This window comes from Cryptotermes secundus, unplaced genomic scaffold, assembly GCF_002891405.2.
Source record: "Cryptotermes secundus unplaced genomic scaffold, Csec_1.0 scaffold310, whole genome shotgun sequence".
Lineage (NCBI taxonomy): Eukaryota > Metazoa > Arthropoda > Insecta > Blattodea > Kalotermitidae > Cryptotermes > Cryptotermes secundus.
The window spans coordinates 1,073,197-1,097,818 of record NW_019734354.1 but is presented as its reverse complement, the minus strand read 5'-3'; the positions used below and the strand labels follow the sequence as shown (position 1 = coordinate 1,097,818).

The window sequence follows — 24,622 nt, the reverse complement described above, 5'->3', positions numbered from 1 at the left end:
AAGAAGGGATGAGGGGTAAGAAACACGGACAGAATGATTTGTCGATAAATATTGTAACGTGTAAGGGTTTGCGCGTGACTTATAAGACGCGTTTTGTATTGGAAGATTAGTTTTATAGACACCTTATATGTATATTCAACTTGAGACTACAGGCAGTACAGTGCTATCGGCGATCTACGTTCTTTACAGTTCACCGTTACAAACGCACTAGGGTTCCTAGAGTGCACTAGTTGTATCTTGGCAACGGATTTATAGCCGCCTCACTGTCACTTCAAATCACACATTAAGTTCTCTTTGCAGCGCCTAATTCCGTTTTGCCATTATTTTGCAGTTGCCAATTCCGAAGACTCGACTCAGTTCAATTCCTCTGTTCCCGAGCTCATATCCCAGCAGGCTGGCCTCCCGAAACTCAACTTCATTCTGTGTTGTAACTGCAGGTTTCGGAACTTCTCTGTACAACTACTTTGCACGGACCACACTGAAAGCACAGCTTCTCTATTGTTTGGAAGTTGTGTTTACCGTGCCGTTGTTACTCGAAGTTATTCGATTGTTGCTTGTATGTTTCCTGCCTCGGGAATGGGTTTACCGAGTCGTTGCCTGGAAATAAACGTCTATCCTCACTTTACTATTCTGGTTTTCGGGTCTCATGTCACAATATATTTGTGATCAGCTGGAAGCCTCTGTCGATAGTTTAGTAGGTATGCGGCTGGTTATGAAGGTACAGAGCAGGGTCGATACGTACATATATATGTAGGTAGAATCTCGGAAAGATTTACGTAGGATTTAACGATACATCAGCGGATGGAATTGAATTCTCTGTCGACAAAAGAAGAGACACCGCGGTTGAGGGGATCAGAGAATAGAGATTAAGAGTAATGAAGTAAAGATAACGGAGAAAATGGTGTAGTTAGTTAGTTATTGGAGAGGGTGGGTTTCCCCGTGCACCGCGACCAGTTTGATCTATTGTGCTTCCCTCTATGATATTCTACCACTCTCTATACCCTACCGATAAATGGTGCGTACCATCAGTCCCGCCCAGCAAGCGAGTTCGGCCACTTGCTTAGCGATGTCTATAATGCTTCCCCCATCTATCAGAGGCCTTAGAGACTATTGTTGGGCGGGAAACGTCCTGGAATTTGGCTCAGTGACCTCCTTTGGGGATATGAGGTTCTTTTACGTGCCGTAAAGTTACGACACGGGACACACAGCTTAAAGTCCCTCCCGGAGGACTTGTTCCCTGAGTTTTTCCGCCCTTAAAAATTCGACGACCTCCGCCGGGTATTTGAACCCGCGTACCACGAGTCATGAGGTGGGAACGTTACCTCTAGACTACGGAGGCCGCTTTGGGAAAATGGTGTAACTGAGGGCTTCATGTTTTATAACTTTCTCTTAGAAAAATTTCAGCGATAATTATATGCCGTGAAAACTTTTGTCTTCTGGGACCTGATTCGGTGTAATCCGACATCCCAGAAGGCAGCACTATTCATAACCAACGCCGTAAGAACTCACATTAGCCAAGTGGTTGTCGTCGTCACCAACATCATCATCATCATCTAACGTCAGTTGCGTCACGTGTTCACCTTTTCGTCCAGCACTCCCTGGACGGGTCGGTTTCTTCGCTTAGTTAACCACAGAATTGAGGCAGGTTGGGTACGAAGGACGTAAGCAAGAAGCACTGAGTGCGTATAGAATTTTGTATTGGGCATTTATGTTAGAATATTAATTAAGAAGAAGACGGCTAATTTTTATTGTTGGCCGCACCATAGTTCAAGCGGTTAGTCCTGGCTTTCCACAGCGGCGTCCGGGGGTTCGATCCCGGGGTCTGGTCAAGTGGGATTTCTGGTGGACAAAGTGGCGCTGGGGCAGGTTTTCTCGAGTACTTCGGTTTCCCCTGCCAATCTTCATTCCACCAATTGCTCGACAATCACCCTCACCTGTCATCTGGGGCTGGTTCAATAGGCCAGAAGTGACCGCAGTACTAGGGACTTGGTCCTACCCCACTAGCTATAAAGAAAGTTTTATTGTTTGTTTACAAACTCGTGGAATGCATAATGTTCATGTGGATTAAAGCGAGTTTATTAAGATCAGAATGACAGGATTTTGTACCATACAGAAATTGCTTTAATATTTTCCGAGTAGACAGGAGTCCTTGAGTGAAATCGGTAGATGCTACTCCATCCACTGTGGGAACGAGGATGGATTACAGACAGGTAGTGACGTAGATTGTTACGTCATCATTAGAAAGTCTATTCTATTCTGAAACCATCTTCCATATTCGCTGGTGTAAAATTAAAAATAATTACAGGACTTTGATGCCGTAACAATTCATACACAGAGTATGCTGTACCCTGGTTAATTTTAATTCGCTTAGTGGGGGCTGGAGTCCAGCTGGGTCCACTCGGCACGGCAGCCACTGATTGGCGTATTGTACCTACCCCGGGTGATTATGATGATGGAGAATTTGACGGAATGAAGACTTGCAGGGTAAATCGAAGTACTCGGAGAAAATCCGCCCCAGTACCAATTTGTCCACCACAAATACCACTTCATCGAACTCGGGCCGACGAGGTGGGAAGCCAGCGACTAATCGCTTGAGCTACGGCGAGGCCTCTGTACCCTGGTTAGTGGAACTTTAAAGAAAAGCTATTTTCTTCAGATGTGTGTGAGAGAGAGAGAGATAAGATTCGGAGTGGTCGATATATGCTACTTCTATAGCAAGAAAGAGTAATTCGAGGGCCTTGCGGTACTGGCAGTCCCATTTATCGGGATAATTCTCACGAATCTAGATCTATTAATATCGCTCTCAACTGTTTCGTTGATAAAGAAACGGGCTCAAGTAAGGCAGCTCATGCCCTGTTATAGCGGTATATGTCTTTCACAACAAAGTTGACTTATGCTTAAGTGTAGATCCATGCATTCTTAACTTACACGTAAGTACTTGATGGAGGTGAATAGTAAGTTTCACTCCGAGATCAATATAACCATGATACTCATTGGAGAGGAGGCTGTGTGGAACCCAGATCCAGTCTGGAAGCACTGGGGAATTTTTCTTTTTTGTTTTTGCCGGGTGTTGAGCTGCTGTTCCTCAGTATGTCGGTCCGTAGCGTAGCCACTGCAACGACTGAGACATTGTGGCTCTCTGTATTTCAGTATAGCGGCTGTGAAAGTAGCACAACCAGGTGAGGTCTGAGGATCTCACCGCGGTGACTGCGGTAGAGTCTTCAGAAATACGGAACCGTAGGCTCAACAAGCAATAAGCAAGGTTGCTCCTGCTCAGAAATTGGAGGCAGTGAGTTTTTCCGAAACAACGAGGAGTTTCATAACTTGTACTCTTCTCCAAGTATAATTAGAATGGTCAACTCAAGGAGGAGGAGGACAGGGCATTTAGCACGAATGGTAGGAGAGGAGGAATGCATATATATATATTGGTGGGAAAACCGGACGGAAAAAGACCACTGGGAAGACCAAGACGTGGATGAATGGACAATATTAAAATGGATCTTAGAGAGATAGGATGGGATGGTATGGATTGAATTGATTTTGCTCAGGACAGGGACCAGTGGATGGCTTTCGTGAACACGGTAATGAACGTTCTGGTTCCATAAAATGCTAGGAAGCTCTTGAGTGGATGCACAATTGACGGCTGCTCAAGAAGGGCTCAGCTCCATGAGTCACTTGACCGTGATATTTGGTAACCCTTTCTCGTGATGCAAAATAGACTTGCATGATCAAAGTCTTATTTTAAAACTCATGCATTTCCGAAACGTCCCGGAACCTAATTACAATAGCATTACTGTCATCCTAATTATAATGCTATGTAATCTGATGGAATGCCGGTCACGGTAGCCGAGCGGCCTAAGGCGTGCACTGTCTTCGCCCGCTCGGAAGCCGGGATCGTTGGTTCGAATCCCACTCAGGGCATGGTTGTTTAGTGTGCGTTTTTCTGTTTGAGTACAGGTAGAGGCCTTGCGACGAGCTGATCACCCGCCCAAGGAGTTCTACCGTACGTCTAAGATCTAGAAAAACTGAAGTGAACGGAGTTCATGGAGGTAGGCCTAGGCCCACTGGGGCTGTAGTGCCAAGAAAAAAAAATGAAATCTGATGGAATATTCCGAGCTTTTCACAGGAAACGGCTGCCTGCATTTTTGGACATAACAGAAGGATCCGCTCTCCAAAACGTATCTAAAGCAAGGACCCTAGATAACTGGGCTTTGAGAGGCCAGTGAGATATGGCGACCTTTTAAACGGGTGGTAAAACGGGACGCAGGAAGTGGTAAAGATGTCTTTGGTAAGAAAGTTGCAGTTAACTAACTAGGCACCAGTCACAATTATCAGTAATTCGGCCCGTATACTTCTAACTGAAGATGCTTATTCATCTGCTTCGGAGGAGCGAATTTCCCATGCATATTCATATATCAGATCACGGACCCGAAGGTAAAGTTGCAAAAAGTACGTAACTTAAACTGAAAGCCATACACCTATCGAATGTGTAAATAAGTGAATTACCCATTCTACATATGATATGAAGGAGAAACACATTGCAGTTGTTCTGCTACATCAGAATTGAATTAACGTGTAATTCTCATTAGGTCCATAAAATCGAAAAGAACACATTCGGAAAACCCACTTACGGGATAAATTGGCGGAAGGTTTATTTTGCTTTGAAAGAGCGTTAAAGTCTATTACAACTGTAATCATTACTACCTACGTGTCTCCCTATTTGTTTATGTGAAGAGTACATATTGGGTGGTAACAGCGCAATCAACCAATCCTCTGCCAGATACCTTGGTGTTTGGGACCGGCCGTAAAACGCGGATAATGGCGGTGCAGTGTCCAGTGATACCGCGCAGATTAAATTGATCGCATCATGCCTGCATTTTTAATACTGAGGCTTTCACTGCAGAGCCCGCGGTAGCTTCAGGCTGGGCTGCCCAACTTCCGCTTCTTTGCGAATTAATCACTCGTTGCTGTATGCATGCTTGTTTATTTATATCAGTGTTCAATATGATTGAATTGTAAGGTTATTTAAGGCCGCTTCATAGCCCAGGTGGTTAGTCGGTGACTTCCCGCTACGGCGGCCCAGGTTCGAGCCCGGGTCAGGTCATATGGGATTTGTGGTGGACAAAGTGGTGTTGGGTTATGTTTTCTCCGAGTGCTTCGGTTTCCCCTGTCAATCTTCATTCTAGCATTTGCTCCATAATCATCATCATCTATCGTCTGGGGCTGGTACAGTAGGCCAGAAGTGGCCGCAGTACCAAGTGGACTCAGTCTCACCCCACTAAGAATAATAAGAAAAATTAATGGGTTATTCAACAATGTTGCTTCATCTTCATGTTAAAAATGTGCCCTGCTCATCACTGCATGGCGCGTCCTCATGTTGCGGATGCAGTAAATGAATTTCAGATATGGAGGACAACTGCTATAATATTGACGAGACAGTTGCGGGGAGACGGCAGTGGCTAGTCTTCTGCTTGGGAAATGAACGGGGGCTGAAACTCCGCAACCTGATAAACAGTTCTCTTTGGACTTGAACGGGTTCTCAGAAAAACCTAAGCAGCGGGAAAGTGGAGTGAGATTCGGAACAGGGAACGGTAGGGAAAATCAGAGTCACTGAATGTGTAGCAAGGTATCAGCTAGACTTAGGGGGAGGATAGGTCGTCAGAAGGGGTCAAGTGTACCACAGTGTAAGATGTGAGATTTTCAAGGCGGTGACTATGAAGAATGCCTTCTTATGGGACGTGGGACCGGGTAGATATTTTATTAAACGACGTTTCGGAGGAAAGTATCGCCTCCATCTTCAGAGTATAAAAAGTCCCCGAGCGAGGAACCAGAGTGATGCTCATAGTTTCCAGTTATTTGATTCCATACGCAAAATAGAGTGTGGTGTCGTGTAGGTATGTTGGAACTGCAAATTCTTATGTTTTCAAGAACCAGACTCCTCACAACAGATCCAAGAGGCAAACATGTATCGGATGGAGTGCCGTCGGAAAAGTACATCTCAAGAGAAACGAAATTAGATTTTTCTACTTCTTTGTTTCATGTCAGACGCACTCAAGTTTTCAGAGCTGTGGATGACGGAAGAGAAGGATCCCGGCTTGACTCACACCCCTCAAACCGCGTATAGAAATGTCTTATTATAATATTAACCCCCGCGAACCCCCAGTCAACTTTCCATTTCATGCAACAACGAGCACTTGTTTTGAAAGAAGCAGGGGTCGGGGTGACCATGTTGCCAAACTTATAGCAGCCAAGAAGGTAATTACAGAAACATTCATGGCCTTCGTTCGGCGCGAGACAGAGGTGAATGTGCACTCGGTGGGGTCTGTAATGGAAGACGTTATTAAAACAAAGTAGAAAGGGTAATAATTTCTAGAGCCATTCTTTGCTGAAATTAGAAGAAAAGTTTGTCTCCTCATTTTCTTATTTGCTGCAAGACTTGGTTTATATCCCTTGATTTAGTGTGACGTGTTTGAAACTAAAACCAAGAAAGATGCAGCATTCACTGTGTATCTGTGGTGATATGATGAGTCTGTTTTGTTTGAAAGTTATGCATAAAAATTTCCTTATGCTGGTTGAGTTATGAGGGAAGCAAAGTTCTACGCACTTAATTAGTTCCCAGCGTATTTCGGTAAATCTTTTATGCAGGTGTAAGTTTTCAGATTCTTACATTGGTGACTGAATATTACTCCGTGTAGACAGGTGCCAGCATAATGGAGGCAGTAGCTGCTTTCGAAATCATGAAGTGTCTGCATGGCGCTACGTCACACACGATTATAATTTTAATATTATCCTGCAGCATCCTGTTGCACTGTGTACTCTTACTTGGCTTTCTCACTCCTCGCCGTCTTTGTGCAACTCCGTTGGTATATTAATGTTCACGCTTCAACGTCTTCTTCTCTCCTCACTATACAACATTACATGTTTCAGCCTAACTGGCCATCATGAGGGGCATAAGGTGTTTGATTGCAGCAAAACCTGCTACTCTCTTATTACGCCATTCTGCCAACTACACAGAAACACTTACCACGAGTGATCTTGCTGGCCGGTTGCCAGCACCGAGTTTCCTCTTCTTCAGAACACTCAGAACAGCCACTCACAGCACAAAGGGATAAAGCAACACAGCAACAAAAACGTAAGAAACATCAGAAATGCAGAGACAGAACATACATAAAATATGTTTCTTATAAATAAAACACTTTATACAAGCCATTACATAACACCAACCAGAACAACGGCATGATAATCTAATGTAAAGTAAATATAAGTGAAGCTATCCCTGTAACAGGCCGTGGAGGCCCATAGGGTTGTGAGATGCTGGGGCTCCCACATTTTCTAGACAGTCGGCTCATAGATGGCGGTAAGGTTGTCAGCCTTACGCACCTACCGCCTTTTACCCAGAAGAATATTCCTTGTACTCATTTCTGTTAGAGGCTGAGTCGACCCCAGGGCTGGAAGGATTAGGTAAATTGCAAAAAGTCCACTTCATCGGGATTCGATCCCGTTACCTTCAGATTTGTAGCACAGTGCCTCAATCAATCTAATGTATCGTGAAATATTTTTGAAGTATTTAAATGAAAAAGGAACGCAGAGCAGCACGTTTCTTCAGTCCGGCATCTCATGGACCTGATGAAGGTCAGTTAGGCCGAAACATGCAGTGGTGTATAATGAGAAGAGCTGGAGACGTTGAAGTGTGAATGTTAATACATCGATGGAATTGCACAAACATGGAGAGGAGTGAGGACACCAAGTTAGATATAATCTTGATTATGTAAACAGCTGTTCTGCAGCATCTTTCAGTATGTGCACCGTTATCATGCATGTCTAGCAGGAAACAGAGTTCCGACCAGTAGCCTCAATTGCAGTCACTTCATTGACTCAGCTGTTTCATTTCATAATATAAATTATTCTCATTTCGAAAAGAACTGAAATATACATGTTCATATGATAGGAAAATGTCAATAAAACCCTCTGTGCAAGCATTCATATATATAGTACTTGTCGTGTGCGTGCGTCTGTCCATAGTACGGCTGGGTCATGTCCGTAAATGTCAGTGCGGCCGCCAGTGTTCCTTCCTGTTTACTTATAGCTCACAGTTCGCTTCTTACTTTTGCAGTTGTAAACAAGGAAACAAATGTTGACGTATATCATCATCATCATGATCATCATGATCATCATCATCATTTCTTGTTACCCGACCGTCTGGCATGTATTTTCATGGATTCTGAATGATGGTTGCTAATTACCCTGAGCAAGCTGCTGCCTCAATGTTCAGGCGGAAGATGGGCACAGTGGAGTGTTCCGAAATGTTAGCACTCACCTAACCAACCGTACGGTGGCACATCCCAGAATATCGTGAATTCAATATTCACAGTCTTGTGACATGGACCTCATTATCAGAGGTGACTAATGACATCAGCTATCGTAGTGAGGCTTAAAATTTCTGCATTTTCTTTAGTCAGCGAGATTTTGATCTCTGTATAACTTGTTAAGGCGGTCACGGTAGCCGAGCGGTCTAAGGCATGCAATATCTTCGCTCGCTCGGAAGCCGGGATCATGGGTTCGAATCACACTCAAGGTATTCATGTTTAGTGTTTTCGTGTGTGTGCGTTTTTATATGTTTGTGTACAGGTAGAGACCTTGCGACGAGCTGATCACCCGCCCAAGGAGTCCTACCGAATGTGTAGGATCCAGAAAAACTGAAGTGAAATGGAAATTTTCATGGAGGTAGGCCAAGGCCCAAACTGGGGCTGTAGCGCCAAAGGGGGGGAAAAAAACTTGTAAAAGTAAATTTTTCTTTTTGCTTAATTAATTAATTAATCAGTCGCCATGAAGACGTATGGAGGAATAGAAATATACACCAATTATTCTTGACATATTTTCATTGGTTGCATCCTGTTGTGTGTTTAAGACAATGTAATATATAGGAACTACGAGTATGCTACCTTCAACAAAAATATTTCAGTTATTACATTAGATCTTTATTTTTTGCGACATGTTGCGGTCATACATGACCATCACATCAGGCAGGAATACATATAGTTATATTTTAAGTATACACTAATCTGAGGCAGAATTTTTTATGTTAATACGACGCATTGCACCGATAAGGATCAGTATTGGTATTTCAATAACTATACGTATTTCTGCTTGATGATGGTCATGTATGACCGAAATATGTCGCAGAAAATAAAGATCTAATGTAATGACTGAAATACTTTTGTTGACGGTAGCACAGTTCCTGCATATTGTATTATTCTGGACCTCATCATTATATGGAGGTGTGGTCAGCTTCACGTCACAACGGATGTGTTCCCCGGAAGGGGTTCCTCGGTACTAACTGGATACAAGTTTGAGTGCGCCCCAGAATCGGTGTGGATGGTGTAGAGTGGAGACAAAATTCTTGCCCCTGCCGGAAATACAACCTTTAGTGCGTCGCTGTATCAACTGAGCTATTCCGGCGTCTTCTGCCAAATTAAAATTCCTTCCATCAGTTCTTGTACCAAAGTGCATGCTCAATTGTCTAAGCGCAGTGTTTGAAATGGTGTTATTGCGCCCCAAAGAGCTTGAGCACATGCGGTTCGACAAAGATAGTCATGGTGGCAGGATAAGACTCTTAGAACTAAATTTGGTATTAAAACCTATTCCCTTTTCAGCCCTCGTCTTTCCGTCCTTCCTCATTCTTCAGTTTCCTTCCATCCTATCCTTTACATTAAAACAGTTTCCTCGCTCCTCTCCTGCTTTACTTTATCCTGGTTGTATCATTTTATCCCGTCCCTGCTTTCTCTCACATTCGCCACGCATTTATTTTTCCGCCCTAGTATTATTTCCCCTTCCTTCCTACCTCTCCTTTACGTCAATAAATCAGGTAAATATTGCTGACCGTTTGATAATGAACACTACCTATTATGTTTATGTATATTAATTTCGATTTCACCTAGCATCCTGTATTTAGATGATTATTTAAATAGTTTAGTTTCACTTATCCTGAAATTCATTATCGAAGCTACAGTTCTCCTTTATAAGGCTATTATTAGCTACATATTTCATTAGTTTTAGTTATCCTCTTATATTAGCAAGAGCGCTACAATCGTCCGTGAAAACATATGCCTGTTTTTGCATATAACTGCATTGACTGGACAAGCTTCACATTGTTTTCAGTTGTATATAACATTTGGAAAACTGTACAACTGCAACAGGAATTCGTGACGTCCCAAGATATGGGAGGAGGTTCATGTGATGACAGGCATTACGTGATGCATGCTACATTTATCTGTAAATCTCTGTTAAACAACTGAAGCATAAGAGTTGGATTTAATTTGTTGAGGGAGAGTACCGTTAGTACAGTTTCGCGATTATGGAAAGACTGCAGACACCTAAATCCTATGGCGCGTTTAAAAATAGAAAATGATATAACGGATCGTTACCCACAAACACTAGGCTCTTCTCTATGTGAGCTTTAACTATTTCCATGTTGCATTTATTTTTAAAGAACTCTTTAAATTAGATAGACTTGAAAGGATTCTGGCGATGGTGTATACTATACTTCTTTTGGCTTATTTTGGACTTCATCCATCGTCTGGTATGTAAAAGACAAAAGACCACGACGTTACGGAGACTGGATCTGTCTCCGTCTTCAGGTGTGTAGGGAAGGATAAACCTATTCAGTTGGGCCCGTTAGAAAGAGCTAGTCTCAATCACTGGACGATTAAATTAAATTATATACTTTTCCATAGTAACATAATTTGGTTTGTCTGAAGTTCACGAAGTTGGGTTTAACTGTTGATAGATGGCGGGACAAATTTTATTTACTAACGTAGCAATAGGCTCTGTGCGTCATTCGTAGCTCGCAGATGGTTATTATTCATACCGGTTGGAGCAAAAAATGCATATCCTTGAGAAATTAGTAAAAATGAAAGGCTATTTTGATCTGAATGAAATTGATGCAAGTTGTGTATGACATCAGTTCTTGCTTCATAACTAAGAAATTTATTTTCATATGCACTTTATTTTTAATTTATTCAGATTCAGTTTATTGGAATGGATTTTGTGTAGCTCTCACGGTGTCTCAGAATGAAGCTCGAACCTGTGTTTTCCATTGATTGATGGCTGATCGGATGTTAAACTGTGACAGGAAGGCACATTCGCAGTTACTCCAGGCAACGAAAAGGTTCTCCCTTTTTTTTTAAATCTCATAAACTTGGTTAACATTCTGCGGATTAGACAAATTAAACATAATCGCACACTACGTTTTCAAATGGTGTGTAACATGAAAGCAAAAGTTGCTATTTTAGAGACAAAATTGAATATATTTTTCTCTGTAATGAATTAACCGGACTGAACAGATCTTGTCACACACATACTTAGCCGGCCTCTAGTTTACACAATGGTCATTTCACTTTTAGCATATTTTTAAAGAGAATTCTTTGCTCGGTGTTTAAGATCTCAATAGAAGTTTCGAATTTCCTCAGAATGCTGGATTTTTTTTTATTTCAGAAAGTCAGTGAAAGGCTGAATGTTGATTAAATGGTTGAATAGTAACGGACTGGCATTCAGGCACTCACTGAGTGGGAATAGAAACCCCTATCCCAGTGCTAGATAAAGTTCACACACTGTCATTGACGTTTAAAAAATTTTCGCCCATTTACGTAATTTGCTGTGATTAATAGATAAAAGTTCCGCACAGGGAAGTACGTTCGGAGTAACTATACTGAGGCTTCGGAGAGAAGTCCCATGGATGGCAGGGGTAACGACGCGCGAGATTTCCAGCTGTCCTGTTTTCTTCATATACTTATTCTGCTCCGTGGCCGAAGTAAATCAGCCTACAGCACTGGTCGTTAGCGCAGGATATCGCATGTTTATCGCTACAACATTGCTGTAAACAGAAAGGCATGACAGCAGGAGGGGCATACAAGGAAGCTCGCGTGGAGGGGAAATGTCAAGGGGTCGACTTGCAGTGGCTGCAATGTACAAACCAGGACTTGCCTACTTCTATAGGGCCGCGCCATAGCTGAGGCGGTTAGTCGCTGGCTACCCACCTCGGTGACCCGGGTTAGCGCCTCGGTCTGGTCATATGGGATTTGTGGTGGACAAATTAACGCTGGGGCAGGTTTCTTCCGAGTACTTCGGTTTCCCTTGCCAATCTTTCCCCCAATTGCTCCGCAGTCACCAACAACTGTCATCTGGGGCTGGTACAGTAGGCCAGTAATGCCAACAGTACCAAGTAGACTCACTCTTACATAATAATAATAATAATAATAATAATAATAATAATAATTATAAATACCTACTTCTAGTATTTCGACGTTACCTGCAGCAGTGTAAATATGTTGATGCCGCCAGGCTGGGTAAAATTGTTCGCAACCGACGTTCACAAGTGACTCTGAGTCGACGAAGAACACTTCTTGATTAATGTTCACGGAAATATGTTATTTTGTTAACATTTGTATTCAATTTGAACATAATAACAACCCATACATTGGAACTATTCTAGGATTTCCAATAACCTGACTAAATTTTGTAGATGGTGAGTACCGACATCAGTAGGTACTCCATATGGACTCCGCTAACACGTGAAGAATGCTGAAATATTAACTAGATTACACACAGGAAGGGCCACTGTATTACATATATTTCAAATTTGTTTCCATAAATTTAAATATAATACATTGCGTAATTTCAGGAGAAAGATAATAGAGCATTATTAAGTTCCACTTTATCAATTAAGCCAATATTCGCTCATATCTTATATTGTGGTATGTAGACCCGTTGCTAGGCGACGACCGCGAAAAAAAGAAATACCCTTTGCTAAGTAATGGTTCTGAAAACAGCGGCTATTGCTAGACAGTGGTTGAGCAACGGTCACGTGGCTACTCCAGTAGTCACGAAAGTAACAGTTGCACATAAATAGAATTGTGTTTTCTGTGCGGTCCGTGCCGATATATTATAAGCAGGATAAGTTACTTTTCACTATGGCGCAGCAGATTATGACAGAGCTCTCTGGTGCTGCAACAAAAAAAGAGAATGTTGCTCTCATAACTAAAGCTGTGTTTAGACTGTTACAATGCCAGCAACAGTTAATAGACCTCTGAAAATCATAGCATCCAATGCCACAGGAGAGAACATAAGTGATGCAGTGGAGGAAATAACTAAGAGCAGGTCGAGTTATGAAGTAAATACTTCTAAACAATTAAAATAACTTTAATTAGAAAAGGAAACAAACGCATGGAAGCAGGGCCTACTTCTCCCTAACTCGTGAAAAAGAAAGCATTAAGTGAAACCTAGCTACATTAACGGATTACACTCTTCACGCCACACTATATCAATAAAATCTATAGAAACAAGAAAAGTCTCCCAGTTTAACAAACTATCAGAGGGGAGAAGGCAAGGCAAAACACATCACAGTCTGCGTATCAAGAAACAGTACTTTGAAACAATACAGTGTAAGCGCGACAGGCTCTTACAATAGAAAGAATTATTCATGAATCAGTGAAAATTACATTGGCTTCTTCCCTTATAATAAAAAAGTAAGAGACCATGGAGGACAATATTTTTATGGAACGTCGAGACACCTACATTTTCTTGACAATCGGCTCACATATGGCGGTGAGTTTATCAGCCTTACGCGCCATCCGCCCTTTACTCCCAGAAAATTTCCTGGTACTCATTTCTGTTATAGGTTGAGTCGAACCTAGGGCCATAATGCGGCCGGAAGGATTAAATCGATTGAAAAATCCAATAACCTCATCTGGATTCGAATCCGCAGCCTTATAGTTCAAACCAGAGTCCTTGCACCCCCTTCAAATAAATAAACATCAAATTCTCCGTTAGGTTGTGGTACTCAAGTTGGCGAGGAGTCGAACTTATATGGACCTACACATGAAGATCTAGGGCTCATTAAGGCTGGAGTTGAGGCACTATGTTCCAAGCCGGAAGGTCCCGATGAGGTCATTGGATACTTTCATTTGACCTAATCCTTCCGGCCGCACTATGGCCCTGGAGTCGACTCAGCCTCTAACAGAAACGAGTACCAGGAATTAATTAAATAATTTTCCTGGGGAATAAAGCGCGGCCGGCGCGTAAGGCTGGCAACCTTACCGCCAACTTTGAGCCTATTGTCTAGATAATGTGGGACCCTCAAAGTCTCACAACCCTATGGGCCTTCACGGCCTGGTACAGAGATAGTTTCACTTTTTTTTACTATGTTCATTATAAGAATACAGTCATATTGTAATAGAACACTACATTAAAAATGACACTGGTGTGATTCAATAGCGATCTAACTTCAGTATACATCTTAATTGGGAATGTGTACTGGAAACCGTGACTGGAGAAACTTTTGTCTTCTCGTCTGCTGTCTAAAAACATAAAAATTAGAATATACAAAGCTATAATTTTGCCTTTGGTTCTGTATGGGTGTGAAACTTGGTCTCTGACATTAAGGGAGGAACATAGACTGAGGGTGTTTGAGAACAGGGTATTGAGGATCTTCATAATTAGTACTCTTCTCAAAGTATGATTAGAATGATGAAGTCAAGGAGGATGAGGTGGGCGGGGCATGTAGCACGATTGGGGGAGATGAGGAATGCGTGTAGGATATTGGTCGGAAAGCCAGAAGGAAAGAGACCACTGGGAAGACCAAGGCGTAGGTGGGTGGACAATATTAAAATGGATCTTAGAGAGATATGATGGGATGGCATTGTTTGGATTGATCTGGCTCATGATAGATACCAGTGGAGGACTCTTTTGAACATGGTAATGAACCTTCGGGTTCCATAAATTGCTGGTAAATTCTTGAGTAGCTGCAGAATTGGCGGCTCCTCCAGAAGGGCTCAGCTTCATGAGTGAGTAAGTACTGCAGGACTTAGGAATAAATGTATTAAGCATAAAATGGGGTCTTTTGTTTCTGCAGCTGTGGCAGGAAACACTTTTCTGTTCGACAGATATTTAACAACTTATAAGTGGAAACGCCTATAGGTCTCCTTGTAAACTTGTTAGAATGCTTTCGTGAGATATAACTTAAAATTTAATAGCCTAGATATATGTTCTCGGAATTTTAATGTACCAAATTTCGTGAAAAATCGCCCAGCGTTTTGCGAATTATTTGATGCATGCGGGCGGAAGGGCTGAGCTTACTTCATAAACACTCTACAGGCTTTCGAAAGTAAGCGAAATGTTCTATTAACAGGTGTTTATTTCGAAATTCTTAAGGAGTCATAGCAGTTTGAAACAAATAAAATGGTGCAATGGATTTAAAGATGCTCTATGATAAAATTAACAATAACTTATATACAAAACTGATGTATGTGATGTAGAAAATGAAACTGTACATACGGCAACATAATTTGGATCAGCAAGAATACACGTATATACGTGTATATATAACAGCATAAATATGCATATAAGTCTATTCATAATTATGTTATAACGAGAATTTTGTTTTTCTGTAATATAGTGTTGTTCGTCCATGTTTTTCAAATATAGCCACAAGATTTCGATAACTTACCGTATTTACGCATGAATAGGCCGCGTGCGTGTATAGGCCGCAGCACAATTTTCAGACAGAAATTATAGAAAAAATAATTTTCTTGGAATGTTATTTCAGGAGTATTACACCCTGTATTACTAATTATGAATATATATATTTTTTTAATGAAGTGTGATTTCGAATATTTCGAATATTTCGAATATAAGCCGCACCCCAGTTTTCCTCTTGAATTTTTGGTGAAAAATGTGCGGCCTATACATGCGTAAATACGGTACTTCGGGGTGTGGGAAAAGTGTTCATAACCGTGATATATTAAATAAGCAATTCTACCACTTCAGAAGTCGTAATTTACGCAAAAGGCAGAGCGATAAACCCGCAATATGCCTAGTGTTAATTGGTAAGTAGTTTCACTGTGTAGGGAGTCAAACAATTGTTCCATTGTATCGTTTCCATGGTTACCGTGGGGATAAGTTGCACGGAATGACAAGCGAGTAATGACTGGAGGAGAATTATATAACTTTACACATTATGGGCGGGCGCACCTGCTCTAGCCTTGTTGCTCGAAGACTGATTGTTGATACAGTCCCACACAAGGAGACATCAATATCATGGAGCTCACTCCTGCAGAAACACCCATTCATCATTAGCATATTCATGGCGACAGTGACGTGGATTATAAAGCTTACCTTAACGACGAAGCACCACTTCCAGCGCTGTACTCGCGTGGGTATGTTGGGGCTCCAGATAGGTCGTGGTCTCTCAATCTGCGTTATATATTTAAAACAAAATGGGACAAAGATAAAGAATTATAGACTGAGGAGAGTCGTGATATTTAGTCTTAAATATTTTAATATCACATTAAGGACGATGAAATGGGCGTTGCATTAGCAGACATAGGTGCCATGAATAATGTATATTCTGACTGGAAGAAGTGACGAAAACATGGTAGAAGATACGAGAAAAAGAAAATAGGAAAATGAGTCTTAGCTCTTGAATTACCAATTTGGCTCATTATGTATGCCAAAACCATCAGTTACATTTTGGCTGATATTAGAGACAACTTTTGTCCTTGAAGTCTGATATAATTTGTACACCTCATAACCTTGAATAGAAAATGGATTTTTTGTATAGTTACACTCCCTCACGAATATTGCATATTTTTTTTAAAAAATCTAGACCAAATTGGAACAAGTTCGGTAACCGTTGTGGCCAAAAAAGAAATCGCGTCACATGTTCCTGAGAACACAAGTCGGGAAATGCAGATATTGTCAAGTATTCTTCATTATTTCCACTGCAATAGATACATATTTTCTTAATTAACTTCAATTTTATCTCTATTATGGGAATTAGTATTATGATCATGATACGTGTAAATCCTTTTAGCAAGTCACAATATGTAATAATTGTAATGCTCATCCATGAACCCGTACATAAAGCTAACATAACGAGAGCCAAAAGTGGACCCCAGTCATTATTAGTACACACTCCTATTTTCTTCTCAAAATTCGAGGGTTAAACAGTGCCAGAGTCAGGACTGGGTTAATCTGATTTGGGGTAGGGTTTAGTTTTCTTTTCCTTAGTGGGGTGGGACTAAATCCACTTGGTACTGCTGCCACGTCTGGCCTATTGTACCAGCCCCAGATGATAGGTGAGGGTGATTGTGGAGCAATTGGTGGAATTAAGATTGGCAGGGGAAACCGAAATACTCGGAGAAAACCTACCCCAGTGCTACTTTGTCCACCATAAATTCCACAGGACCATACCCGGGCTTGAACCCAGTCCGCCGCGGCGGGAAGCCAGCGATTAACCCCTTGAGCTTTGGTACAGCCTCTGGGTAGAATTTAGTCCATCACGTACTGTTACGAGTACAGTAATGAACGTCCGAGTTCATGTAAGGCGTGGAATGCCTTAGAGAGCCAAGTAACTATTAACCCTTGGCCGCGCCATAGCTCAAGCGGTTAGTCGCTGGCTTCCAATCGCGGCGGCCCGGGTTCGATCCCGGGTCTGGCCAAGTGGGATTTGTGGTGAACAAAGTGGCGCTGGGGCAGATTTTCTCCAAGTACTTCGGTTTCCCCTGCAAATCTTCATTCCACCAATTGCTCCACAATCACCTTCACCTATCATCTGGGGCTGGTACAATAGGCCAGAAGTTGCCTCAGTACAAGGGCATTAGTCCCACCCCACTAGCAATAAAAAGAAGTATTAACCCTTGAGGAAGAGACAGGATCCACATGGATTATTATGCTAGTTACTCAGTTAGTTGCAAGAAATAATGGAAGATGAGTCGTGACGTTGTGCAGCGGTGCCAGATAGCTACCAGGCACGCCTTATGATGCTGGGAATGTTATGATGTTTACACAGGAGAAGGGGCGCCCATTACATTAAAGCTACATTTGCCATATTTCCCGCTAATGCTGAATTTACCTACTGGAACGACATGCAGCACACTGATATGCTACTGTGGTTCGTTATCGGGCTAGCAGGAAGTGTTAGTAATAATCATGAGAGATTGCTTTATAAAGCCAGATTCCAGGAGCAACCCATTCGAGGGACAATCATGCGGGAGTTGCACTCTACACAAGGAAGAGGATATTGATACAAATTTGTATACTTAAATATGGTGCTGCGTTAAAGTATTAACATTTCTAAATATATCTGGCTGCCTCAGATTAGCTTTATCATAATTCACGAGGAATTGTTTATTGTTTGTTAGTTTTTAATAATTCTTTGATGCCTTCGAAAGGAGCGCCGCAAAGATACATCATTACCCATCCCAGTTCTGTCTATCCGCATGTAATAACTCGAAAACCGCTCAGAGGATTTTCATTGACGTTCATATTGTGGAGTATCATTACAATTTACGTAGTCTCTGTACCGGTCACGGTAGCCGGGCTGTCTAAGGCATGAACTGTCCTCTCTTGCTCAAAGTATGGATGCTTGGTGTGTGTATGCGTTTATTCTGTGTTTATGTTGTCCTGTGTATAGGTAGAGGCATTGCGATGGGCTGATCACGCGTTTAAGGAGTCTCTGAAGAAAAGATTGTTTTTTTTCCTTGGCACTACAGTCCCAGTGGACCTAGGCCTACCTCCATGAACTTCTTCGTTCACTTCGGTTTTTCTAGATCTTACACATTCGGTAGGACTCCTTGGGCGGGTTATCAGCTCGTCGCAGGGACTCCACCTGTACACAAACACAGAAAAACGCAGACACACAAACTAAACATCCATCCTCTGAGTGGGATTCGAACCCACGATCCCGGTTTCCAAGCGCGCGAAGACAGTACATGCCTCAGACCGCTCGGCTACCGTGACCGGCGAAGAAACAATTACGGAAATGAATAAAGAGGCCTGGGCACTGAATGGGCTGGAAGGACCAGTGGAAAAAAAGATAATTGTCCATGTGCTTAACTAATTAAGCGCTACGCAATGAAGACATACGGTGGAGTCGACCTGTTATTGACCACAGTATTAGTTAGAGATAAGTGATCAACTTTACGTCCTGGCCGCTTTAACCCCGAGTAAAGAATCCCCGATATCCATTGGAAAGGAGGCTGGATGAACCCGAGAACCGGTTTCGACGATGTGGATGGGAGAAAAATGATGCCTCTACCGGGACTCGAGCTCCGCCCCTCGGCCGTCCAGCCCGCTCGTGGCCAGTCGCTGTACCGACGCGGCTTCTTTGAAATTTGTGGAGAAATTATTTTTTTAATGAGATAACACACGTGCCTCAGTACACATCTCGAGGGAACTTGCACGTGAAACATCTAAATATTTAAGACAGAGAAAAAAAAAATCAAGTAAAATACACGTATTATCACGTAATTGCGTGACAGTAGATGGGGATTTTAATTGTGTTCGGTTTTATTTGACCCTTAAAACTCGTAATTATAAATAACCTATCTGTCGTCTGTCTGCGCACTACTGCACTATACAATAATTCACTGATAAACTGCTACGCTGGTACACTTGTACACTGATTCACAGCTGCACTGGTACACTACTGCACTTGTACATTGGTACACTGCTGCACTGTTACGCTGGTACACTGCTGCAATGATACCTCAGTACACATCTCGAGGGATATGCTGGTACGCTGCTGCACTGATATGCTGGTACACTGCTGCACTGGTACAGTACTACACTGGTACACTGGCGCGCTGGTACAGTGGTAGAAGTTTACCGATGTTTTGGAACAACTTAGTGCCTTCATCTTCAGGGTCGAAGATAAACCGGTCACGCAGCACGCAGTATAAGCGTGTTGCTCTTTGTTTGCTCGGCTTACTCTTCTGCACTGAAGAAGGATTCAGTACGTTCCTCTGAAACGTCAGTTAACCTCTACCAGAGTCATTACCTCTATCCCCAAAGAGAGTACATATAAATTATCGTAGATTTAATAGCACTTTAATCAGTGAGGCTCCACACTATAATGGAGGTTCTATAATGTGGAATATTTGTTTAAGAGCCTTGCAACACACAGCGTGTGCAAAGTGGACATTAAAATGGTGAAACACAGCAAACTTGACTGATCCGCATGCTAGGAAATACGTTTTGATTCATCCTATAGCATCTATCCCATTGGAGGACAAGGCAGAGTAAGGGGTAAGAGACGGAGAGCGGAGGAAAGTTTTGTCGGAGTTTATGCTAATATAGGAAAGAACTTCCAATGGTTTAATTCAATTATTTTTGTGACAAGGTGAAGTGGAGGGAAGTGGCTTTATGGAGATATAGAAATGGAGAAAAAGATATAATGGTTGAGGGAAGGGTAAGGGCAGGACATTTCCTCTGAACTGTTTAAACCACTTTACGGAAAGTTAGATAAGATGATGGAGAATGCTGGAGTTAGAGAACATTTCCTGTCATATTTGTTTTGCAAAATGTTCTTCAAAATACCTAGGAGTCTGCTTGTCGCTGCTTGCTTCTTACTTATTTATGGTTTATTTACCGAGCCTCTCAATATCTCGGGCTGTGTACACCCGAACTGTAGCATCATCATTGGTGAATAATGAACTGGAAGGAACAGAAGTCACTTAATTCGAGGTAATCTCCAAGCATTTGTCCGAAGAGGTTCAAGATCATGAAAGACATTTGCTCCTACATTTGGGCCGATATTTGAAACCATCCCCTCTGAACACAATGATCAGTGTTTTGCTTCTTGCTTTTGTTTGGATTCGTTTAATGTTCTGAAACCTGATGTTCATTTCTTCTTCCGCCTTGACCAATTAGGCTCTGTCCTGTTACCGTTCACAGTTAATTTTGAAATTTGAATGTTACCGACAGCGGGCAGGAATCCCCTGACGACTGATCGGCCCTTGAATAGCTGTTACACACACAGGAAAATGCAGACACTGAATAATCACAAATTGGGATTGGAAACCACAATTGGACTGTTAGAGCAGGCGAAGACATTTCATGCTATAGACCGCGCGGCCCCTGTGTTGGCCTGAAGTTCGTTGAAATATTGGTAAACTCATTTCATACGTCGGAAAATTGCAAGATGCCTCAGTTATGAAAACTAACCGGTTAATGCTGCTAGTATATAGGGAAAGGTCATTGTTTTATGAGAACCGTACGAAACGTATAAATAAAGTGTGTGTATTTTAATATTAAAGCAGATGCTGCTTGTACTAACCACTGCTTTGGGCTAGGGCCGACTTTATGCTGACCTGTATGTAAAATTTTGGAGAGAGACCAACGGGTGGGCAGCCCAGCTGTATAAGTCTCTACACAACGGACTTTCTACGATTTGGTTAGAAATTTATTGGCAAGAAATAATTTTCTTATGTACCTAAATATCTCTGATGGCTCATCATCAGGAAATAATGAAGTACATTTTTAATTAATCGTCATGAATTTACTGTATTCCATTTTAAACGTACTGTGGCAACCACAATATGTAAGCCTAAGATCTCATTGACCACAACTGGCTTTATTTCCACGGGATTGCATATTCAGGGTACATTCAAAGGTGATTTAGAAGCGTGAGTCATTAAACCAGTTGCAGTTATGATTATCCACGCAACCGACTTAAATATTCTTCCACCTATAAACCGATCTTATATTGAAGAATGCCGTCATCTGGGATGTGGCGCCGTGTACATCTTGTGTGAACCGGCATTTCGAAGGAATATATAGCCTCTAGCTCACGCTGATACCTCGCTCCTCTACCCTGAAGATTGAGGCAATACATACCTCCGAAACGTCGGTTCACACAAGATCTAGACGACGCCACATCCCAGAAAACAGCATTCTTCGTAGTCACCGCTCTAAAATAATCAAATTTAAACAGATCTTATATTCCTGGCTATTTTTCCAGAAGGGAAACATGGAACATTTGCTGAAAGAAACACAGCTTCATTAATTTCCTGACAGAGCGGCTCGTGATATGACGGCCATTGCCTCTCGTTGCACGGATGGATGTGTCGTGAACCCATAAGTAAATATAGAGCTAATAAATTTGGTAAGATTAATTTTTGTAAAGACGGGGCTTGAACCCCTCACTAAACACCGCACTGTAACGACGTGTGGGTGAAAGTACACGTACATATAGCTCTGTAAATTCATAAAACCCGCACTAGATGGAGACGTGTAGTCACCTATAAGCCCGGGCGGCTTAAGTCCCGGGAAAAATCGTTGTAACCTGTTGATTAGGAGGCCGGGTGGACGCCGTAGAGAAGAGACAAATCTCTTCTCCCTGCCTGGAATAGAAACTTAGCTGCTCAGTTGCCAAACTCGTAGCCTGGTCACTTTTCTGATAGTGGACGCAGAATCACGGGAAATCCACTAAGGAATGCTGAACTAGGATGAAATATTTCAGTGCAACTACGAACCAGTAAACTTTACTACGTGGCCTGTCTTCAGAGTTCCGTATTTAAATATCAACTAACGGAGCGTCGTTGTCCAGTAATTAGCAATCTGCTTCTTATTATGGCGGTCCTGGGTTGGAAAAGGCCTAGAGATCGTCTATCGTGTGTGAGTTTTCATGGGTTTTATCAGCCTCTCCAGGACAATCCTAGGTTAAAACACAAAAAGCCACAACTGCTCCCCCTCGCATCCATTCCTTTTAACTGTACTGTAATTCTAGAGCATAGGGTATCCGTGATACGCCATTTTACTTTAGTTTCTTTAATTCTATTTATAGTCTGTAGGACTCCTTGCTCGGGGATCAGCCTGTCGCAAGACCGCTACATACTCAGAACAACATAAACAGAATAAACGCAGAAAGACATCCATGCCTGGAATGGGATTCGAACCCACGATCTCAGTGTTTGAGGAGACGAAGACATTTCATGCCCTAGACGGCGCGGCCTAGTTCCTTTTACTGCTAACTTTTAATTCTAGAATTGGACCCCGAATGGTCTTAAGTTATTGACAGTTTGCCAAATAATCCGCAAATATATGGAAGTAAGCAAGCAGTTATAGGGTGTACAATAGTCAATTTCCTTAATAAATCTTATATGATAATAGCCACAGATCCACTGCTTCCAGAGGCCTATTATATGGATCATGTATCATTTAAAGCACAATGTTAACTGTATGTGCCAGTTGGTTTAACACTAAAATACACATCACACTTTTCGTACAATAGATTTATGTAGTTCTTACGATTCCCACAACGTACAGACACGATTTCTCTGCTCAATATTACGTATCGTATTATCGAATTTACCCATAGATCGTCCTAATGGTCACTTTACTTCAAGTTTCCCAATCAAAATTTTGTGGCCTCTTCACTTTCCTTCCATGCATGCATCATGTTCGTCCATTTCATCCGCCTTGGTTTCGTCACTAGTATTATTTGACGAGGAGTACAAAGAATGAATGAATGAATGAATGAATGAATGTATGAGGGGTAGACCTCGGCCCTTGCACCGCGATCTCAGTGGTCTGTTATGCTTACGAGGATTAGAAACTATTGAGCTCGTCACTCAGTGTTCTCAAGCCTCCCGTTACTTCATCCCTCACAGATCAAAATATTCCCCTTAATACTCTGTTCTGAAACAAGAGTAATATGCATTCTTCTCTTAACGTGCGAGACTAAGTTCCATACTCATACAAAAGTACAGGAAAAATTATAGTATTCTATGTTTAAATTCACGTCTTTGTGTAGCAGATAAGGAGATAAAAGATTAAGAATTTATTGGCAGTAAGAATTCCTCAAAATTCATGTGATCTTTATTCCTTCATGCAGTTTTGACCACTATATATAGGGGACGAGGTAGCGTAGTCGTTTGAGACACTATGCTACAAGCCAGAAGGTCGCGGGTTCCATTCCCGATGATGTAATTAGATTTTTCAACTGACTTAATCCTTGCAGCCGCACTTATAGCCCTAGGGTCGACGCAACCTTTAACAGAAATGAGTTAACAGGAATCTTCCTGGGGAGTAAATGTTGGCCAGTGCGTGAGGCTGACAACCTCGCCGCCATCTGTGAGCCGATTGTCTAGAAAATGTGGGAGCCTCGACGTCTCACAACCCTATGGGCCTCCACGCTTATTACGTTGATGCTAAACTAATTCAAAGCAAGATTCGTAAATACTCCACGCCAGTTTTGTCTTTTTCGAGTAAGCAAATTAGATCCGTGTGATTTAACGACTCACAATATATAAGGATACCCAAACGGGTAGTTGTCCAACAGCCGTCATAGTATTTCAGTGGGTTGCCAATTTGCATTGATGTTTACGCTTATGCAGGAAATGAATGCGGGCTATTTCAAACAAAATTGTAAACGTGAAGCGGACCATGTAATGTCCGTACTGCTCTGTCTTCAGATATATATTTTCAATAGCGAAATAATGGGGTTCGGTTTTGTACAGAACTCCTTTTAACCTCTGATGAAATTCGCCTCTTGAAGAGAAATTTGGAGTGCTCTAATTAATGCTTTCTCGTTTATTGGCGATTGAATACCAGTTCTAATTCTGTTTTTTGTTTCTGCCTTCCATTTCCTAATTAAAACTTCAGGTAGGCCACACAGAATGGAAGATTAAAATGCCTTACGACATCTGACAGTTTTGAGATTTCAGTTTATAAGAGCAATAAAGTTTTGGTTAGTCTGGTAGGTGGGTATGAAAGTTTATACGGAACGTACTGACGCCAGCTTCAGGACAGAAGACCCCAAACACATAATCTCGTACTAATACCA

General features: G+C 41.9%; 1 protein-coding gene and 1 long non-coding RNA gene across 6 annotated transcripts in view; one reads left to right on the top strand and one right to left on the bottom strand.

Moving 5' to 3' along the window:
• The window catches only part of LOC111868839 (agrin), a 922,237-nt gene that overhangs the window by 94,920 nt on the left and 802,695 nt on the right, over positions 1–24,622 (top strand). The window lies entirely within an intron of this gene.
• LOC111868840 overlaps positions 12,746–24,622 on the bottom strand; it is a 49,354-nt gene continuing 37,477 nt past the window's right edge. Inside the window, exons 3-4 of the long non-coding RNA XR_002843573.2 lie at positions 16,171–16,248; positions 12,746–13,002 (exon numbers count right to left, since the gene is read on the bottom strand). This is a non-coding gene — a long non-coding RNA (uncharacterized LOC111868840). The remainder of the gene's footprint in view (positions 13,003–16,170; positions 16,249–24,622) is intronic.